The sequence below is a fragment of the Euleptes europaea genome, chromosome 11 (assembly GCF_029931775.1).
Source record: "Euleptes europaea isolate rEulEur1 chromosome 11, rEulEur1.hap1, whole genome shotgun sequence".
In the NCBI taxonomy this organism is placed as follows: Eukaryota; Metazoa; Chordata; class Lepidosauria; order Squamata; family Sphaerodactylidae; genus Euleptes; species Euleptes europaea.
In genome coordinates this window covers 38,934,388-38,950,221 of record NC_079322.1, presented here as the reverse complement: position 1 = coordinate 38,950,221, position 15,834 = coordinate 38,934,388, and positions in this window count along the sequence as shown.

Here is a 15,834-nt window from a genome sequence, read left to right as displayed (position 1 = left end):
CACACAACGCATAGTTAAATTGTGGAACTCCCTGCCCCAGGATGTGTTGATGGCTGCCCCTCTTAAAGCCCTCCAAGCTTTAAGGGAGTGGACATATTCATGGAGGAGAGGGGTATTCGTGGCTGTTAGTTAGAATGGATACTAGTCATGCTGCATACCTATTCTCTCTAGTATCAGAGGGGCATGCCTATTATTTTGGGTGCGGTGGAACACAGGCAGGATGGTGCTGCTGCACTTGTCTTGTTAGTGGCTTCCTAGAGGCACCTGGTTGGCCACTGTGTGAACAGATGGCTGGACTTGGTGGGCCTTGGTCTGATCCAGCAGGGCCGTTCTTATGTTCTTATGTGGGCATCCTAGAGCCACCTGGTTGGCCACTGTGTGAACAGACTGCTGGACTTGGTGGGCCTTGGTCTGATCCAGCAGGGCCTTTCTTATGTTCTTATGTTCTAACCTTCTTGGCCTGAATACTGAAGGGCAAAATTGTGAGTTTGTGCTCTGGGCAAAAAAAACCCCTGGATTTGTCATTTGCTATGAGCATAGGGTTGCCAGGTTTCTCTTCGCCACCGGTGGGAGGTTTTGGGGCGGAGCCTGAGGAGGGCGGAGTTTGGGGAGGGGCTTCAATGCCATAGAGTCCAATTCCCAAAGCAGCCATTTTCTCCAGGGGAACTGATCTCTATCGGCTGGAGATCAGTTGTAAGAGCAGGAGATCGCCAGCTAGTACCTGGCAGGTGGCAACCCTAAAGCCAGAGTGGTGCGGGAGCCAGTGGGGTGTAGTGGTTAAGAGAGGGTTTTTGGAGTGATGGACTCTGATCTGGAGAACCGGGTTTGACCCCACTCCTCCACATCAGCGGTGGAGGCTAATTTGGTGAACTGGATTTGTTTCCCCACTCCTACACATGAAGCCAGCTGGGTGATTTTAGGCTAGTCATAGTTCTCTCAGCCCCATCTACCTCACAGGGTGTCTGTTGTGAGGAGGGGAAGGGAAGGTGATTGTAAGCCGGTTTGATTCTTCCTTAAATGGTAGAGAGAGTCTGCATATAAAAACCAACTCTTCTTCTTCTTCTTGAAGTTGCGTCTAAATTTATCCTATGAATATATCGTTGTTGATCTTTCTCCTTTTGTGGTCTGTTGTCAGGGGTGCATACTGATTCATGTAATGTTTCCTGAACACCGCTTAGGGTCATACTCTCCTCCCTTTTCATCTCCCTCTTTCCCCTCAGGCTTATGTGCTGGTTTTATGGCCTGCTCATCCCGCTCCTCCATTTTCAGTGCTAACTATGCATATCTACACTGTTGACCATAAATAGCTTTGAATCAAAGTCTTCAAATCAAAGTCTGGAATGTTCTTCTAATCATAATCTGGTCTGACTGGAAGCAGATCTCCAGGGTCTCAGACAGGGATCACCTCTAGCATTGGTTCCCTGAGATGTTTTTAAATGGGAAATTCCAAGGATTGAACCTGAGAAGTTCTGTATTAAAAGCATCTGTTCTTCCACTATAGCCTCTCTGTATAGTCCCATCCAACCATCACCAGCAAGCTGGAAAAGAAATTATATGGATTATTTATGATGGCTAATTGTCAAGTGGTGAGAAGTTCCAGGGGAGGGAGGGGAGGGGAAAAGAGAGAGAGAGATCTTGAATCCCAAGGTGCTGAATTATACAATACATTATCCTTGCATTTTTCCCCATCTGCCATGAGGACTTTCAATCAGACGTGCCTTGCAGGTTCTATGCTGGGAACTCAATTCCCTGGTGTGTGGAGTCCCAATTTGGATTAGGACTGCAGTGTGTGTGTGAGGTAGGGCTGCCAAACTCCAGGGTGTGGGCTGGAGATTTCCCAGAATTATAACTGAACGCAGTTCCCCTGGAGAAAATGGCTGCGTTGTAGGGTGGACTGTGTGGCATTATACCCTGCTGAGGTCCCTCTCCTCCCCAAACCCCACCCTCCCCAGGCTTCACCCCCAAATCTCCAGGAATTTCCCAACCCAGAGTGGCAATCCTACATCTTGTATGCCACTGTGCACCATAAATTTCCCTTATTAAGGATTAATGTTTATTTTTACACCAAGAGGCTGTATGAGAGAGGTTTTTCAAATTATTTTGTCCTACAAACTAAGCAAAACTTTAATAGCTTAGAAGAAACCAGAAATTTTAAGTTGTTGCAGTATATGTCAAATACTTCCTGCTACAAACATCACATGTATTTACTAGTACCAACATAGAGATAAGTAGGCCTACATAATTGTTAGTCCTTCTGCTACTAATACAGAGCAAGAAATAACTGAGTTGGAGTCTTGTTTTCTTACCACTGCTCTTAGGCTATGACCTGATAATAACTACAGGGTTTCCTTTTATTATGAGTTTGGTAGGTAGGCTTGCCAACTACCCGGTTATGGTGGGCAGTTCCCCGTGGGGCTGCCCACTGTCCTTCAGCTGGCCAGCAGTCAGAAGCAGGCCAGCTGAGGAGGGGAGGAATGACATCGCTCTGTGTGCGCTGTGCACTCATGGGACAACCCGCACACCGCACCCATGAAGCTCCTGCTGGCAGCAAGCGAGGACTTAGCAATCCTATTGGTAGGAAATGTCTTTGAATTCTTAGAAGAAGAAACTGTCCATACAGGGCATCAGTGGTTTCTATGGTGGGGCATTAGTTGTGGCTAGGGTTGTGGGGGCTGGAGATCTCCTATTACAACTGATCTCCAGGTGACATAGATCAATTCACCTGGGGTAAATGGCCACTTTGGAAGGGGGACTCTATGGAACTCCCTCCCCTCCCCAACCCCCCCTCCTCAGGCTTTATCCCCCAACCAGAGCTGGGAACCCTACTTGTGGCCCTTAATTTGGCAGAAGGCCCACTGTGGCCAACCAGAGACACTTGGTACCTCCCACCTTCTGCTTTAAGCCTCCTGAGAGAGACAGCACAAATAAAAAAATCAAGTAACTTTCACCCCTGGGCTGGCTGGAAAAAAAAGGTTGCTTTATACTACTCTGTTTTCCATGCTGTGGTTCTGGTAACGATCCACGGGCTAGAAGTATATTTTCTGCACCACCATAGGTAGTGGTCAGGCTCTATTAAAAATGTTGGTAGATGATGTATAATGACCTTATACTGCTATTCTGTTAATTCAGTGCTACACTTTTGTTAATTATTGTATATTAATGTTAAAAACTTAGAAAAATATACTTGGAAGAAGCACTGAAGCTTTATATAAAAAGGTAAAGGTCCCCTGTGTAAGCACCAGGTCATTCCTGACCCATGGGGTGATGTCACATCCTGACATTTACTAGGCAGACTTTTGTTTACGGCAGTGGTTCCCAAAGTGGGCAGTACCACCCCCTGGGGGGTGGTGGGATTACCTAGGGGGATACTAAGAGGCAAGGGGGCAGCAGGGAGGTGCTAGTTGTGGGCCCCTTCAACTGTGTTGTTGGATAGCGTAGGGGGCGCTGGGGTTGAGTTTGTGGAACCAAGGGGGAGGTGGCCCGAAAGGTTTGGGAACCACTGGTTTATGGGGTGGTTTGCCAGTGCCTTTCCCCAGTCATCTTCCCTTTACCCCCAGCAAGCTGGGTACTCATTTTACCGACCTTGGAAGGATGGAAGGCTGAGTCAACCTTGAGCCGGCTACCTGAAACTGACTTCCCTCAAGATCGAACTCTGGTCGTGAGCAGAGCTTGGACTGCAGTACTGCAGCTCACCACTCTGCGCCACGGGGCTCTTGAAGCTTTATATAGCAACTCCAAATGGAGATGTACCATTGAAGTGTGGAACTGTAATCTTTCTCACATATACATGTCCACTCTGTACAAAACTATCCCTACCTCCTGATTAAAATTTGTTAAGGCTACTGGGGACCAGATAAAATTATTTCACAGATGGGATCTGGCCCTCTAGGACAAGCTTAAAATATAGAGAGGTTTTCATTCTTTGTTTCTTGGTGGCTCCAAAAAGAGAGTTTGTGTTCGAACATGACTAGGAACAAAATGATCATGTTACAGCAATATTTCTCCAAAGGATACACTCATATTTTTGCAGAGCATATAAATACAGCATGCTCATCTTCACAATTTTGTCACAAATAAATGAACACCATTACATGAAACTGCAAAAAGGCATATAATAATTTGAGATTTCCAGATGTATGTGTGACCTAGGGTTGCCAGCTCTGTCTTGGGAAATTCCTGGATATTTGGGGGTGGAGGTTCAGGAAGGAGGAATTTGAGGAGGGGAGGGAGCTCAGTAGGAATATGTTCCATACAGTCCACCCTCCAAAGCTGCCATTTCCTCCAGGGGATCTGAATTCTGTTGGCTAGAAATCAGTTGTAATTCGAGGAGATCTCCAGCCACCACCAGGAGGTTGGCAACCTTAGTGTGACCAGACCATATTTGCTATAGTGTGTAATGGTTGAACAACAAAGGTGGACTTGCAAAATGTTTTGTTATGCCTAGTTTAATAGGTCTTGGTTTACTTTCACTTCCAGTGGGTAGGTAACACGACTTGAGTAGTAGTAAGAAATCATTAGACCAAAGTGGAAAATATGTAATTTGTCTACTGCTTATCAAAGAGATTCTAATTCTTTTTTGATCCCTATCATTCACTCCCTGTGGAGTATAGTGTGTGTCAGCTTTCAAATTGGCAGGATAATTGCTAACATCAGAAACGGAGAAGCAGGACAACTGAAATGTATACGTGTTAAATTTCTCTCTTAGAAGACAAGGCAAAAATAAACACTGCAACCTTTGCTATGTGTGGAAGGATACTCAGGCCCAATTTTAGAATTTTTGTTGATCATAATGGGTTCACACATATTTAATTGAATATGTGCATGGCTCAACTTAGCTTGTGACTCACTAGTCCCTTAGAAACCTTATGAAATGTATTTGTTTATATTTATTGAAGTATTTTTATCCTAATTTTCTCCTCACTACTCTGAAACAGTTTACAAAGAAATACAAAAATGTAATTAAGACTGACAAAGAAAAAATATATAATACAACTCCAAAAGATATGAAGTCTCAGGATCTGAACTTTGGGCAAAGATTGATTCAGTGGTTGAAAAACTGCTTGGAAAGTCAATGTAGAATGACATAACATGTAAATAACAGTGGGGAGATATTTCTTCATATGGTTACATCTGCAGAGAACAGATTTGGGATTCTTTAGCTGAATGGTTATATTCATGAGATCATGGGCTTTAGAATTACCATGATTTCACTGACTGATTCTCCCTTTTTAACAGACTCTGGGAGCAATTCTAGGCGGGTCTGCTCAGAAGTAAGTCCCAAGTTATTAAATGGGGCTTATTCCCAGGGAAGAGTCTTTAGTATTACAGCCTCTGACACTCAGATGTTTACCAGATGATTATGAAATTTGTTTCCACCACTTACTTTCTATTCACCTGTCTGTGTCAGGCACAGGAGCAGGGCAACTAAAAGCTATAGATGGTGGGAAATATGGGCATACATATTATAGTATGTAGTATTATAGTAAGAGCCCCGTGGCGCAGAGTGGTAAGCTGCAGCACTGCAGTCCAAGCTCTGCACACGACCTGAGTTCGATCCCAACGGAAGTCGGTTTGAGGTCGCTGGCTCAAGGTTGACTCAGCCTTCCATCCTTCCGAGGTCAGTAAAATGAGTACCCAGCTTGCTGGGGGTAAAGGGAAGATGACTGGGGAAGGCACTGGCAAACCACCCCACAAACAAAGTCTGCCTTGGAAACGTTGGGATGTGACATCACCCCATGGGTCAGGAATGACCCGGTGCTTGCCCTCATTCAAATCAAAGTTGTTGTTTTTCCATTGGAGGAGTGGTAGGCATCTAGTCTTTCCTTAGCCAGTGTGTGGTTCCAGTCTCCCTTCAGGATCTCCTTCTTCTCAGGTGTGAGGAGAGAGATATTCCATTTGACACTGACTCCTGAGGCAGCCGTTTTGGGTTTGGCTCCATCTCCTGTGGCAGTCATTTTGAAGTAGCGCTCACCACCCCTTCTCAAAATTCCAAAGGTACCCTCTGGCTCAAAATGTTGGGAACCACTGTGTTAGTGGTACAGTCTCATACTTTGGACTTGGTATAGCACATTTGCCAGAAAGGGTTGGACACTGCTTGTTCTAGCGGTTTAGTTGATTTGCTGCAACAGGACCTAGTTATAACAACTCAAAATAACTCAAGCCATATATTATGTGCAAGCTCACTGAAAAAAACAAAAACATTTACAGTTGCAATTCTTAGCTTCTGTAATTGTTTCTTTTGCAAGCATTATCAGACTTGTATATTAAAAAAGAAAAACAAAGTTTACTTTAGGATTACGGAGAAAATATTAATTTCATTTTTTAATCTCACAATTTAGAAAGCAAATAATGGACAGGAACACTACACCCAGTGCTGATTTTTTACACTGTGTGCATCTGTAATGGATTATTATTACTCCCATTCTCAGCCAAGGCTTCCTTTTTGTGGAATGCTATAGAAATAAGTGTTTAGAGATGAAGAAAGGCCCAGGTGCAAATTGTGGTCAAATGATACATAACAGTTTGATTCCTCCATAAATGCACGTTAAGAGGGGGTACAGACCATGACTTTCACACATACCTTCACATAGGGCTGCCAGGTCCCGCTTCACCACCGGCAGGAGATTTTGGGGGTGGAGCCTGAGGAGGGCAGAGTTTGGGGAGGGGAGGGACTTCAATGCCATAGATTCCAATTGCCAAAGCAGCCATTTTCTCCAGGTGAACTGATCTCTATTGGCTGGAGATCTCTATTGATCTCTATTGGCCTGCCGCCACCTGGAGGTTGCACGTGGCTCAAAATAATAAACATTAATATCAAAAAACAACAATTGTGTTTCTTACTGTCAAATGTATTGAAAATAGACCATCAAAACAAATGAAAAGTGTGTCAAAAACACACACACAATAGCCTCGCAGGGCTAGCCTCGCAGGGCTTAAGGCAGTGCCAATAGGCTGAAAATATAGGAAAGCCGAACTGCTAAACAAAAATAAAGCCTCCTGGGCTGAATATAAACCAAAAAATAAGCAATACACAACAATAGTGGTGGTTGTAAGCAATACACAACAATGGTGGCATTACAATCACAATAGTAACAAAACAAAACAAAACAACAATGCGGTCCAAGGTGGGTCCGTCGCAAAGATGCGTTTCAAATCTTCTTCAGTTTGCTGACCCAACCACTTTTAGAGAAGGAATTAGAACTTAGTAGAATAGTTCATCACGTGTATAACCCCATCTGATACTACAAGATGTTAAGGTTTTTTCATGAAAATTTTCAATCCAGCCTCAGCCTTTGCTGCTTGTCAGTTACCACTATTTTCAGCTTAGGTTCCTTCTTTCTCCAGCCACCTGGAGGTTGGCAGCCCTACCTTCACAATTACCCAGTTTTCATCCTTTTTACTGAACAGGTGAGTCTTGTTACATAGGCAGCTTCTTGTAGGGTTGCCATCCTCCAGGTGGTACGATAAATAGGCACCACAATGGATACTGGGATCAGTATCCCAGTATCACAGGGATTAGAAAATCAGTACAGGAGCGAAAATTATTAACAAAGTGCAAAAAGGATTTTATCATAAATGCTACAAACTTGACACAACAACAATAATATGTACAACATGTAAAGTTCACTATCCTATTGAATATAACAAGGTGCAACAAGCATGTCAGCCTAGGTTAAATGGATTTCTCTATCAGAATGTACATTCTATCAGAGTACATTCGCCGTTTTGTAGATAATGTAGTTCAAAACATGATCAGAATGATGCCAAAATTCACAATGATGCCAAAATTCCTCCTTGTGAATTTTGGCATCATTCTGATCATGTTTTGATTTGAACTACATTATCTATAGAACTGCGAATGTAGTCTGATAGAGACTTTTGGAGAAATCAATTTAACCTAGGTTGACATGCTTGTTGCACCTTGTTACAGTCAATAGGATAGTGAACTTTACATGTTGTAAACAGAAAACAGAAAACAGAACCTTTATTGGCATTAACAATAACAAAACAAACATGTAAAGCAGCTAGATATGGATCTAAAAAAGAATAAATACACAGTTCATCGGTAAATATTATAATAAACAATTAAATGAGGGTTCCCCTCCTCCTTTCTCCCTCCTTTAGGACCTTGGCCAGGAACTCGGCTACTTGAGTGGTAACTTCAAAACTTTTGTCATCCAATAAATAGGCTATGTTTCCAGTAGTCATTGCAATAGTAAATTGAGGAAAGGAGCTAATTAAGCTGCATCGAAGCTGTGTGAAAAGTGGACAGTACAAGAGAATATGTTGTATTGTGTCAGGTTCTTTACATTGACACCTACAATATCTTGCTTCGCATGGTATTCCCTTGTATCTACCACTAACAACAGCTGAAGGGAATATATTAAATCTGGCCAACAAAAATGCTCTACGGTGAGAGGGTATAGTTAAGTTAAAAAAATACTGGGCCATAGAGTTTGTTTGATAAGAAAGGCCTAAAAAACGAGGGGAGCAGATACCTTCAGCACCGGCTTTTATTATTTGGGAATCACTGTCCCATATCCTTTTTTGGATTGACCTAAAAATATATAATTCACTGGAGTTGGACAAGGAATCAAGATCAATCCCGGTGATCTGATCCTATTTAAGATAAGCCGAGACCATCTAGAAACAGTTGAGTCAGTATGTAAAGCTGCCAATAAACTACTTGGGGGGGGGGTCGAAAATGAGAGCGTAACCAGTATTTGATAGTAGTGATCCAAGCACCAGATTCTATCGTGTGCAGTCCCAGCTCAGTGCACAGAGAGAAATAACAAACAGAGTTTGTGACACCAAGGATGCGTCTCAAAAAAACTGCCCTGAGACGCTCCACTTCTTTATTAAAACCCTGGATCCAAACTGGGATTCCATACAAAAGTTGCGGAATCACAGTGGCTTGGAAAATCTGTAAGGCGGCCGGAACAAAATGGTTACCCTTCTTATAGTAAAAACGAGTTATTGCAGCCATCTTATTTTTGGCCAAGGTTAGGGATTGATTATGGTGTGCAATCCATTTTAAATTATAATGAAAAGAGACCCCCAAATATTTGAACGTTTTCACTTGTTCGATTTCTCTTCCCTCAATTTTCCAAACGGATTGCTTCCAAGTCTTAGAAAAGACCAGGATCTTGGTCTTATCAAAATTAATAGATAGAGAATTCCGTTTACAGAATAGGATAAAAGAAGCTAATAAACGTTTAAGACCCATCTTTGAAAGGGATAGGACTGCTGCGTCATCCGCATATAACAGAATAGGGACTTTCTCAGAGCTTAGCTTAGGTGCATGACCATCAGTATTAGCTAAAAAAGCAGGGAGATCTGAAATAAATAAATTAAATAAGGATGGTGCCAGTACACAGCCTTGCTTTACGCCCTTTGTCACCGGGATTTTTTGGGTTAAAAGGCTCCCCTCATCGAATCTAACTTGACAGGTATTGGATGTATGGAGGTTACGTAATAAAAACAAAAGGCGTTGGTCAAGGCCCATATGGCATAGTTTCTCCCATAAAATCTGTCTATCGACTGTGTCAAACGCTCTTTGAAGGTCGATAAAAGCAACATATAACTTTCCTCTAGGGAACTTAAGATATTTTTCTGCCAAAAATGCAAGAACTGTGCAATGATCTGTTGTAGAATGGTTAGGTAAAAATCCAGTTTGCTCTTTCCCTGGGAGATTATGAAGGGCCATCCATTCAGATAATTTCTTGAGGAGATGCTTGGCATAGAGCTTTCCTATAATAGACAAAAGACTAATTGGTCTGTAATTTTCTGGTTTACTGGGATCACCTTTCTTAAACAATGGTATTATGATAGAATTCAGCCACGAATCTGGGAGGATACCAAATTTGTCTATAAGCGTGAAGAGGTGTGCGAGTGGCGGGGCCCACCAATTGGAATTACTCCTTAGGAGCTCTGCAAGAATACCATCGGGTCCCGGGGCTTTGCCCAATTTTAAGCTAATAATATGTTCTCTCATCTCGTCACAGGTGACAGGAGGCCATTCTGGTACATCAGGGGCTATAAAAGATTCTCTGATAGAAACCCCTGGGGACTTCACATTAAAAACATTAGAATAGTGCAAAAACCAAAAAAAATACATGTTGTACATATTATTGTTGTATCAAGTTTGTAGCATTTATGATAAAATCCTTTTGGCACTTTGTTAATAATTTTTGCTCCTGTAGTGATTTTCTAATCCTCCAGATGGTGGCAGATCTCCTGCTATTACAACTGATCAGTTCACCTGGAGAAAATGGCTGCTTGGCAATTGGACTCTATGGCATTAAAGTCCCTCCCCTTCCAAACCCCGCCTTCCTCAGGCTCCACCCCAAAAACCTCCCGCTGGTGGCGAAGAGGGACCTGGCAACCCTAGCTTCTTGTGGTTTACTAGGCTTGAGCTGTTATTTTTTTCCTGATGGGTACTATTGCGCCCTTTAAGAACTGTATGTTGGACAGAAACTCGACAGGTAACACCTTCCTTATCACTGCATCTGTAGGCATAGAAAAAGGGGGTAACTCTATGCTATATCTTTCAGCTGCAGCCTGCTTCCTGGAAGGTGCAACCACACATACCTCCACCATGGGCCAAATGCCCCCATTTGCAGCTGCATTTCCTGTAATTATTTCCCATTACTCAGATCTCAGAAGCTAAGCAGGGTCGGCCCTGGTTAGTATTTGGATGAAAGACCGCCAAGCAATATCATGGTCATTATGCAGAGGAAAGCAATGGCAAACCACCTCTGAACGTCTCTTGCCTTGAAAACTCTACTAGGTTGCCAGAAGTCAGCTGCAAGTTGACGGCACTTTACATATACACACACTGGCCTTCAAAGCTGGTAGTTCCTGCACTTTGCTGCTTTGTTAGTGCCAACCCTTTTTCTCTATGCAAAAATCCTTCTTCAAGAGCAAGGGTAAAGAAGGTCTATATTTGGGGACCCAAACTGAACTACAAGGCATTGAAGAAGACATCTTGCCCTTGGACTGGTTGTGCCTGTATTTATACAGCAAATTTTAAAGCAAATTTAGTTATTGCTGAAACCCACCTCATGATTTTATGGCAGTAAATTTTATGGAGCACCGGAGTGTTTAGAAAAGACCATTCCTTAAATTTAATCCTCTTCTGAGAGTCTAGGATCACTAGACATACTTTATAATTTATTAATGAATACGTGAGGAGAATTAAAAATTTCATCTGAACTTCCAGCTCTTTGTTGGCTTGTGACTTTTCTGATGTTCTTAGAGAGAAGATTTCAAACTGTGAAGGATGCAGAAATCAGTTCCCCTCTCTGAAGCATTTATAAGTCCATGCAGAACAGCTGTCCTATCCCCAGCATTCTGGCAAAACATACGTGTTTCAGTTAAAATGCGGTGACTCAGAGTAGGTTTTCCTCAGGGAAAAAAGTATAACTTCCACTCAGTAAAGTAAATACAGAGTTAAGATTTTTCCATATCACCCCAAGTCCAGAATCTTCGGGTTGGATCCAGACTAAATTTTCTGCTAACGGAAGGGCCGGGGTTATTTCCACTATTTCCCGCTTCCTGCTGCAGACCCTGTTCTGTAGTGTGTCCCCGTCCCCAGGAGCAGCATTTCAGGAGGGGGGCTGGAAGGAACATTCTGTTCCACTAACAAAAGTTCCTTGCGTGAACAGAAAATTTATTTTGAGTTCACCCTGTAGTATTTTATGTCAATAAACCTATTTTGCTCCATCTTTCTCCAGAGTTGTAGGGAAACAGCTCTTCCTGTCCTTATGCCTATTCCTCTCCAAAATGATTGCTGTGGTTCACCTTCTGAAATGTTCCAAGCAATCAAAACCAAAGGCATCAAATAGGTAAATTTAACGTATTCATATCCTTTCCTTCCTGCAAGGAGCTGAAGATGGTACGCATCCCCCTCCGCCACCCTCAAGGCTGGGGTGCAGATTAATCTGAGAAACTGAATGGACTGAGGTCATCTACTTTTGAACCTTAACATGCGTTTTGAGTAAGAACACCAAGAAATAAAGGGGTATTACCTTTTCAGTTTTTGCCAGAGTTTTAAAACTGTGGCGTAGCAACCACTGATGAGACACAAAAGTGTCATATCCAGTGCTTCTAAATTTTGCAATACCCTTTATGAGTAGAGCGGTTTGGAGCGGTGGAGAACCGGGTTTGATTCCCCACTCCTCCACATGAGTGGGGGAGGCTGATCTGGTGAACTGGATTTGTTTCCCCACTCCTACACGTGAAGCCAGCTGGGTGACCTTGGGCTAGTCACACTCTCTCAGCCCCACCTACCTCACAGGGTGTCTGTTGTGGGGAGGGGAAGGTGATTGTAATCCGGTTTGATTCTCCCTTAAGTGGCAGAGAAAGTCGGCATATAAAAACCAACTCTTCTTCTAGAGGCAGAAGAACAACTGCAATATTTAACATGTCTTGTTTATACTTATGCATTGTTCTAGTTTCTGCTTTGTTTTAGATTCCTGAAATCCTAGTCCTATTACCTTGTTTATTAGATGTCTCATCCTGTTAATTGCATTGACTTACACTGTGCAATCTGCCTTGTGTCTCAGTAAGCAAGGCATAAATTACATAAATAAAATAATAAATAAATAGGTTAAATTTTGAGTAGTTCTTCCCCAATGGTACAGTGAAAGCTAAACCGTACTGAGGAATCCTTAAATGTAGTTTAGCCGAATAAATGCTTTTATTTTTTTACTAGAATCAATACATTAAACTTTTTGACAATCTATATATAACTGTTTTGCCCCACCAAATCCTAATCTTTGCCCAAGAAACAATTCTGTTAATTTGGCTGTGTTCTCACTTACTCAAACATTCTTTCTCCAATTCACATTTTTCTTCTTCATGGGACATACTTTGAAAAACTCTCTCTCTCTCTCTCTCTCTCTCTCTCTCACACACACACACCATTTTAATTGTTCTTTATTGGTTACTATTGATTTTTGATGCTTCATTAGATTCAGCTGGAAGATTAACTTTTGACTTCAATGGGAACCATCTTTTTCATGTTTAAATATAATTGATGAGCTTTGGACCATGAATCAGATTATTTATGGCTTAGACCATAACAGAGGTTTATACGCTAGAGTCACCAATTTTACATGTGCATTCATTCAGAAGCTTATCTAGGACAGCATGATGAATTATTTACAGACATATAACCTTTGTTCACAAAACTGTGGTAGAAAACTGGTTCAGGTGAGATTTATATCCAGGTCCAAGTACAGAGAGTGATCCTTGGACCATACTGTTTGTGTTATGAGGGTAAAGCTCAATAGACAGTTCAGAAAAAAGCAAACAACATTGTCTTTTTGGGATTAGATTAATTAAAAATTCAGGAGAGATATGTCATATGTAAAGTCTCTCTCGCAGTTAGAAAATCTCTGCATGTGGAAAGCTAGCATTGCAGGGAGATTTCTTAACTGAGAAAACAAAAATATGATGCACACTTTGGAGACTACTGTCCACATTTCCTTAGTAGAATTGTCTCTGGGTACAGAGCAGTTGGCTACAGAGGATTCTGCTTTCATACCTGCTGAATAATGCACTTTCAATCCACATTCAATGCACTTCAGCAATCCTTTGCAAGTGGATTTTGCTGTCTCACACGTTTGCAAGTGGATTTTGCTGTCTCAAACAGCATGGCTGTTTCACTCTCCGTCACCCCTCCAAAGACTTCAGGTCTTTGTTTGGATTATGCATGCTGGTTCCAGCCTTGCTCTCCCCCTGCGTTTTCCCCTCCCCCCCCAGTGTTTTGAAGTTTGAGATAAAACAGGTCTCTCAAAACAAAGACCTAAAGTCGTTGGAGGGGTGACAGCGAGTTAAACAGCCATGCATGAAAGACCACAGTAAAATCCAGTTGAAAAGTGTACTGAAAGTGGATTGAAAGTGCATTATTCAGGCTCAGATCTGTAACTCATTTCTGTGGCCTTCTCCAGTTCTTCATGCACACATATGAATATATCTTTCTCAGGCCCAGCACCTCACAAGTTCAAAAGTAACATTGTTCATTCTGGGAACTATTTATCTATCTGTCTGTCTATCTACATCCATCCATCCAGAGCCAGTGTGGTATAATGGTTAGAGTGTTGGACTAGGATCCAGGAGATCCAGTTTTGAACTCCCATTGTGCCATGGAAGCTTTCTGGGTGACCTTGGGACAGTCAAATCTTCTCAGCATAACCTACTTCACAGGACTGTTGTAAGGATAAAGTGGAGGAGAGAACATTGTAAGCTGCTTTGGATCCCCATTGGGGGAAAATGCTGGGCACAAACAGTAAATAAATAAATACAAATCTATCTGTTGTTCTGGCAAGTATAAAACACAATACCCTCCCTTTTATTCTGTCATTTTGCTCTGAGTCTACCTCCGTGGCATCAGACTTCCATTTCAGTGATGCCTTTTGGTCAGTACAATGCAAACCCTTTCAGCATATACTAATATTTAAAGAGTTAAGGTGTGGTTAAGGTGGCCTGAGTTCTTAAGGAGACTGACATATGTTACAAAATATGTCAGGAGATGCTGTTTATAACATTGCTCATGTCACTTCTTGCCATGGTTTTAATTGCGGCTGTTCTTCAAATAGAGATCCTCCGTTTATTCAGAGTGACCAGCGATGTGACGGTGGCAAGAGAGGCTTTGTTTCTTCTGCGGAGATGCTCAAACCAAATCTCCTTACCAGCTTGATCAGTGGGTTCTGCACTGTGCATTTTAAGTGGCAAAATGGCTGCAAATCATTACTCATTTTCACCGAGCGTGTCTGACTAATGATTCCAATAACATGGTGTACCTTTAGCTCGTAAATCCTGTACTTTGCCTTGATGCTAGCAAGGGAGAAGTTTATCCTGGAAGAGTCTGTATACTTAAAGATGTATTAATGTAAACTCAGATTAAATATCAGACTGCTGTTCCATTTACCTGGGCAAGCAGTATGGGATATCCATCACAAATATAAGATACCCTGTAGGTTTATACTGCCAGTTTAGGCACAAGTTCATCTGTTTTCTTGATTTATAGGTTCAATAATTTAACTGCTCAGTACTTCTAGTACTGAGGTACATTGCCCCCCTTTTTATAGGTGTTAAGCTTTCACCCCCCACAAAGACTACAGTGTAGGATCCTACCTAAAAAATTTATGTACCCTGAGAAAGCACATCTTATGTACCCTGAGAAAGCACATCTTAGAATGTTTTAATAAAGCAAAAGAGAACAGTGGTTTGCGGAGAAGCCTTCCCTTAAAAGGAAGAGAGTGTTTGTTCTGGTTTCCATGCATTTGGACGAAGAAAGCAGACAGCAAAGGCCTTCCTGAAGTGCATTATGAGTGGTGTTGTTCCCCTCTTACAGGGCTCTGTTGTGCTTTTCCCTTTCTTCGTGAAAGAAAGATTTCTGGAGTATGACTGGGGGTGGGGAGCTCTGCTCTGACAGAAGTTTTGACCTTGGTACCTTCCTCTCCAGGTTTTTGTTATGCATCTCTATGTTCAGGCCAACCTCCTGTTTGCCTCCAGCCTCTGCTGCCTTTTCCTCTTTACAAGCCCCCCCCTTCTTATCCCTGTATAACTTTCATGCCCTTTCTCATTTTTATCCTTCAAGAGACTTTTCATAGAGCCAGTCTCCATTTGTCTGAGTCTCCGTGTAGACACCTTAAGTGTTCTCCCTTCTTTCTCCTCCACCCGGTCTCTAAGGCTATGATCACAGGGCTGATTTCAATGTGACATTGGTGAGGTAAAAGAGCATACTCGGCGACTTCGCACAGGCTCAGCGTTTTTGCCCATGCAAACAGGGACAAAAGTAACATACATGTCTTACTAGTGCTGTCT